This window comes from Palaemon carinicauda, chromosome 1 (assembly GCF_036898095.1).
Source record: "Palaemon carinicauda isolate YSFRI2023 chromosome 1, ASM3689809v2, whole genome shotgun sequence".
Lineage (NCBI taxonomy): Eukaryota > Metazoa > Arthropoda > Malacostraca > Decapoda > Palaemonidae > Palaemon > Palaemon carinicauda.
In genome coordinates, this window is record NC_090725.1 from 303,148,802 (window position 1) to 303,155,174 (window position 6,373).

The 6,373-nt window shown below is 31.4% G+C and overlaps 1 protein-coding gene across 1 annotated transcript in view; it reads right to left on the bottom strand.

Moving 5' to 3' along the window:
- LOC137658411 (serine-rich adhesin for platelets-like) overlaps nt 1–532 on the bottom strand; it is an 11,597-nt gene extending 11,065 nt beyond the window's left edge. Inside the window, exon 1 of the mRNA XM_068393103.1 lies at nt 424–532. The gene's annotated coding sequence lies outside the window, so the exon portion shown is untranslated. The remainder of the gene's footprint in view (nt 1–423) is intronic.
- Between the last annotated feature and the right edge of the window lie 5,841 nt (nt 533–6,373).

Sequence of the window (6,373 nt, forward strand, 5' to 3'; positions counted from 1 at the left end):
AACAAAATAACCACTTTATACGTTTCTCCAATTGATAAATAATAGAATAACCACTTTACACGTTTATCCAATCGATAAAAATAGAATAACCACTTTATACGGTTTTCCAATTGATAGAAAATAAAATAACCACTTTATACATTTCTCCAATTGATAGAAATAAAATAACCACTTTATACGTTTCTCCAATTGATAGAAATAAAATAACCACTTTATACGTTTCTCCAATTGATTAAAATAAAATAACCACTTTATACGTTTCTCCAATTGATAAAAAACAAAATAACCACTTAATACGTTTCTCCAATTGATAGAAATAAAATAACCACTTAATACGTTTCTCCAATTGATAGAAACTAAAATAACCACTTTATACGTTTCTCCAATTTATAAAAATAAAATAACCACTTTATACATGCCTACCTGTGACCTAAGAAGCTTTAGAAAAACGCACTTTATAACAATTCAAGGAAACAGCAACTGTGGCGACCGTATACCTAGTGGCAAGTGAGTGAGCGATAAGGAACTAAAGTACTAGCGCCTAGTGACTAGTGACTACTGACTAGTCCGTTGTTATAAACAACTTCTGAGGAACGTGTTGTACCGTAGGTTTAGTGAGGGGAGAAGAAGAATCACATAGCTTACATGACCAAGTTATATTTATTATCATTATTATTATTATTATTATTATTATTATTATTATTATTATTATTATTATTAACCAAGCTACAACCCTAGTTGGAAAAGCAAGATGCTATAAGCCCAGGGGCCCCAATAGGGAAAAATAGCCCAGTGAGGAAAGGAAATTAGGAAATAAATAAATGAAGAGAACAAATTAATAATAAATAATTCTAAAAAAGACAACAACGTCAAAAACAAATATGTCATATATAAACTATTAACAACGTCAAAAACAAATATGTCATATATAAACTATAAAAAGACTCATGTTACTAGAATATTGCAATTATTCACTCATGTAATGTATGTCACAAATGAAGTTTGAATTCTTATAAATGTGTTGGTTAAATGTTTGTAACCATTTGTTTAAATAGATATTTGATTTTGTAAAAACCCTTTTACTTTCAGTTCCGAGATGAACTTGTTCGTTTCAGGGTGTACTATGTTTAAATATACGTTGCATAGTTGGCTTGTAGGCAGGGTTGTCAGGGTGCCCTTTTTTCAGGCCAAAAACCTTAAATTTGGCCTTTTTGAAATCGGTTGGCCTTTAGTAACATCATGGAAAAGGCTAGCCCCAAATGCTATATTTTTAGCCTTTTTCTACTAATAGTTTGGCCTTTTAAATCTGTAGTTGATAAGAAGTTGGCCTTTTCTCATTTAGAAAACGTGGCAACCCTGCTTGTATGTTACTAGCGAAGATTGTAAACCTCACACGCACATGCTTTTATATGCATTGGAATGGTTTGTGTATCGCTACGATCAGCTAAATTGTACTAGTCAAGACCATCCATACGAGATTGGTTTCCTGAGAGCGATCAGACAAAAGTCACCCACCATCACCAATCCGTAGTTAGCCAGTGTGATGATGAAAACTGGCCAAATCCCTGACATGTATAGATAAGGCAAATATATTTTGCACTATAAAAACAATATCAATGGAAGGGGGGAGCATGGATATTGTTTGAATTAAAGGTACTAAGCCTCATGTGGGTGAGTGAACATATCATTCATAACATTCGGTGAAGGAGTTAACTTTTACTAACAGACTAACACTTGAAATTTATCAACTGTATTGATCAGATCTAATATTTTATCTTGTATCATATTTACGGGGGAGTACATTGGCTCTAAGAAGTGGGCCAGATCTCCTACTAAAATGGGAGAAGAAGAAGAAGGACGTGTCAGCCACCTTTGTCCTGCAGGGAACTAGAAACTGCTGCATCTGATATTATATATATATATATATATATATATATATATATATATATATATATATATATATATATATATATATATATATATATATATATATATATTAGTATACCGACCAGTCAAAAATTAAGGCTAAATATTCACATAGATATGCACACGCATAGACTCAACCCCCCCCCCTCTCCCACCCTAATAGGGAGATGTGGAACTATGTCTGGCAATGACATTATGAGCGTGTCCAGAATGGAATTTATAGTCAGACCATTACTCTTTGTATATATATATATATATATATATATATATAGAGAGAGAGAGAGAGAGAGAGAGAGAGAGAGAGAGAGAGAGAGAGAGAGAGAGAGAGAGAGAGAGAGAGAGAGAGAGCAACGGAAGGCAGAGTGAAAAGACTTGATTGGGTAGAGATAAGAAATACTTTAGGGTGTTCATTTAGAGAAAAAAAACAATAAATATCATACCAAGGAGCTATCATACTTTGTTTACCATTACATTGATGATTTTTAGATGTTATTTCCCTTTAAATAAAAAAAGAGTATATTTATATTTTTTAAATGTAATTGCACATTAAAAAGACTGATTAAGTATGTTATTATTATTATTATTATTATTATTATTATTACAAAGTAAGCTACAACCCTAGTTGGAAAAGCAAGAGGACATAAGCCCCAGGGCTCCAACAGGGAAAAATTGCCCAGTGAGGAAAGGAAACAAGGATATAAATAAACTACAAGAGAGATAATGAACAATAATATTGAATATTTCAATAATAGTCACATTTAATTAGATATTTCATATATAATCTATAACTTTTATCTTTTTAAATTAAGAGGAAGAGAAACAAGATAGGATAGTGTGCCCGAGAGTACTCTCAATCAAGAGAACTCTACTTTAAGAAAGTGGAAGACCATGGTACAGCGCCGAGAGTACTCTCAATCAAGAGAACTCTACTTCAAGATAGTGGAAGGCTATGGCAAAACCCAAGACTAGATAATAGTGGTTTGATTTTGGAGTTTCCTTCCAGAAGAGCGGGTGACCATAGCTAAAGAGTCTCTTCTATCCTTACTAAGAGGAAAGTAGCCACTGAACAATTATAGTGCAGCAGTTAACCCCTTGACCAAAGAAGAATTATATATTTGTTAATCTTATTGTTGTGAGGTGTATGAGGATAGAGAAGAATGTGATAAGAATATGCCAGATTATTCGGTGAATGTGTAGGCAAAGGAAAAGTGAGCCGTAGCAAGAGAGAGAGAGAGAGAGAGAGAGAGAGAGAGAGAGAGAGAGAGAGAGAGAGATTCAATGTATTGTCAGATCAGTTAAAGACACCAACGGGTGGCTGTCAAAATGACAATAGGCCTACTGTGTTATAAATTAGCCCTATTCTTAATTCATAATTTAGCTGTGACTTGCCACTCTTTACTTTCTCGTTTGATTAATTTCTACGTTACTCTACTCTAATTTAGATTAATTTGATTTCTCAGTCAACCATTAGTAGTAATGCTGATAGATTTTTTTTAAGACTCCATTCAAGGGAAGCTGGTGCTTGAAAATAGGACAAATTAAACTGTTTTGTTATATATATATATATATATATATATATATATATATATATATATATATATATATATATGTATATATATATATACATACTGTATATATATATATATATATATATATATATATATATATATATATATATATAGTAGTTTGGCCAGGGCACTAGCCACCCGTTGAGATACTACCGCTAGAGAGTTATGGGATTCTTTGACTGGCCAGAAAGTACTACATTGGATCCCTCTCTCTGGTTACGGCTCATTTTGTTTTTGCCTACACATACACGGAATAGTCTGCCCTATTCTTTTCACATTCTCCTCTGTCCTCATACAAGTGACAACACTGAGATTACCAAACAATTTTTCTTCGCTCAAGGGGTTAACTACCGTTGTTCAGTGGCTACTTTCCTCTAGGTAAGGGTAGAAGAGACTCATTAGCTATGGCGAGCAGCTCTTTTAGGAGGACACTCCAAAATCAAACCATTGTTCTCGAGTCTTTGGTAGTGCCATAGCCTCTGTACCATGGTCTTCCACAGTCTTGGGTTAGAGTTATTTTGCTTGAGGGTACACTCGGGCACGCCATTCTATATGTTTCTGTTCCTCTTTTTTTAAGCCTTAGGTTATATATGTAAGATATAATTTAATGTTAATAATGTTCTTGAAATATTTTATTTTGTACATCTATTACTTCTCTTGTTTATTTCTCTATTTCCTGTCCTCACTGGGCTACTTTCCCTGTTGCAACCCTTAGTCTCATAGCATCCGGCTTTTCTAACTAGGGTTATAGCTTGGCTAATAATAATAATGATAATAATAATATTGATAATGATAATAATGTCCAATCATCAGTTATTATCATTATTATTATATGCTAAGCCACAAACCTAGTTGGAAGAGCAGGATGCTATAAGCCCAGGGGCCCCAACAGGGAAAATAGCCCAGTGACGTTGACGTTGCCACAATGACGTCACATTGTGCTGACTCACTGTAACTGACATAACTTCAGTGTCTCGTATATTGATTTATTTTCGCTCTCTCCCCGGACATAATATTAATCAATCTTCGTTTGCAATGTTAGTTTACTCGCCAAATTGAATTTACTATATTATGACAGATGTATTGATGAATGTAAATATACTCAGAATAATAGTAGTAATGATAATAATTATAACACACGCACACACACATACTGTACACACACACACACACATATATATATATATATATATATATATATATATATATATATATATATATATATATGCCTTTTATTATAAGAGCAAGCGTCTGGATATATATATATATATATATATATATATATATATATATATATATATATATATATATATATATATATATATATTCCTTAGCCGTTACTCGTCCACTGCAGGACAAATGTCTCAGACTTGTCCTTCCACTTGAGTCTGTTTATGGTCTGTCTGTGCCAGTCCACGGCCGCAAACTTCCTTAGTTCGTCGATCCATTGTCTTTTCTTCCTCCCTCTACTTCTTTTACAATCTGTACGGACACATTCTGTTATGCTTAATGTGTATCTATTATCTGTCATTCTCGCTATATGTCCTGCCATTTCCATTTCTTCTTTTCTTTTTTAAAATTCTTAGAATATCCTATGCTTAGGTTTGCTCTCGTATCCATGTTGTTCTACATATATACATATATATATATATGTATATATATATATATATATATATACATATATATATACATATATATATTTATATATATATATATATATATATATATATATATATATATATATATATCATCTCCTCCTACGCTTATTGACGCAAAGGGCCTCAGTTGGATTTTGCCAGTCGTCTCTGTCTTGAGCTTTTAATTCAATACTTCTCCATTCATTATCTCCTACTTCGCGATCTATATATATATATATATATATATATATATATATATATATATATATATATATATATATATATATACATATATATATATATCAAATAAGCCATATATATTAACACATTAAAATCTGTATTCTCTTAACAACCTCAGGATCAGAACCCAAGGCGAAATCACACAATGACTATAGTATCTGTCCGGCCGGGCTTCGAACCCTGGTCCAGGGTACTTGTGTACGAGTGGCTGAGTGGTATGGTCAATGTCACACAAGTATCCTGGACCAGGGTTCGAAGCCCGGTCGGACAGATGCTATAGTCTTTGAGTAATTTCGCCTGGGGCTCTGATCCTGAGGTTGTTAAGAGAATCCAGACTTTAATGTGTTAATATATATGGCTTATTTGAAATATGAAAAACACGTTTAAATGTGCAAAATTTATCTATATATATATATATATATATATATATATATATATATATACAGTATATATATATAAATTATATATATATATATATATATATATATATATACATATATATATATATAAATTATATATACAATATATATATAAATTATATATACAGTATATATATACTGTGTGTAAATATATATATATATATATATATATATATACATATATATATATATAAATTATATATACAATATATATATAAATTATATATACAGTATATATATACTGTGTGTAAATATATATATATATATATATATATATATATATATATATATATATATATATATATATATATATATACTGTATATATATATATATATATATATATATATAAATTATATATACAGTATATATATATATATATATATATATATATATATATATATATATATATATTCGGTCACACTCAGCAGCATTGCCAGACGTATAAATATTCGGGCTCTCCCGTCAATCTGATAGAGGGAAGGATAGAAGAGTTATACTCTGGTTAGAGGGGTTACCCAAAGAGGAAAGGAGGGGGTGGGAAGGGTTAAACCAGTATGCGTTCATATCTAGATATTTAGCCGT